Below are 801 nucleotides of genomic sequence, written 5' to 3' on the forward strand. Positions count from 1 at the left end.
GAGGAGGAGAGAGCGAGCGAGGAGGAGGCAAGCGAGCGGAGTGAGGAGGAGGAGAAGGAGTAAGGTAACAACAGTTTACCGCTGTTACATCTTCCATAATCAGGGTGTAATAATGACACATTGTCAGTAATGAACAACCTTTGCCAAATGTACAAGTCGCCAGCATAATTATTAACCCAGCCTAACACACCATCCAGAGAAACCCCAACCAACAATCCAGATTAACCAGATCTTGTTAACCCGGTCACAACGACAAGATTAACAATAACAAGAACGTCTCACACACTGATCATATGTAATGCTTGGTACCAATAGATATCTACGAATAATAGTGGCATCAGTAGCATCGTAAACGTAAAGTAATAGTGACCTTACATGGAGAGTAAAATAATACAGTTATGCATACATGTGCTCAAGGCCGTACGCAGGAAATTTTCTGTAGGTGGGCAAAGGTACTCCCCATGCCCCCTGTGCCCTAAAAGTTTCGCAATTTCACAGTTCTTTTATCTTAAAGTAGTAATATTTACTTGATGATTTAAAATAACCTTTTGTCACATTATCTATTTTATTTCTAAAAGTCGATACAGTATTTGTCTCCCATTAAAAGACATTACCTGAAAATCTCCTAGGGGGGCGGGGGCAACTGCCCCTGCTGCCCCCCCTGCTGGCGTACGGCCCTGCATGAGCTCATTACATGCGAGCCATGTCTCGCAAAATTAACTTCTGGGTGAATATTAAGCAAATATCATTATACAGCTAGAGCTACAACACAGTAAGTGATTCATCCAACATTGGACTTAC

Source organism: Priapulus caudatus, unplaced genomic scaffold (assembly GCF_000485595.1).
Source record: "Priapulus caudatus unplaced genomic scaffold, Priapulus_caudatus-5.0.1 Scaffold75, whole genome shotgun sequence".
Lineage (NCBI taxonomy): Eukaryota > Metazoa > Priapulida > Priapulimorpha > Priapulimorphida > Priapulidae > Priapulus > Priapulus caudatus.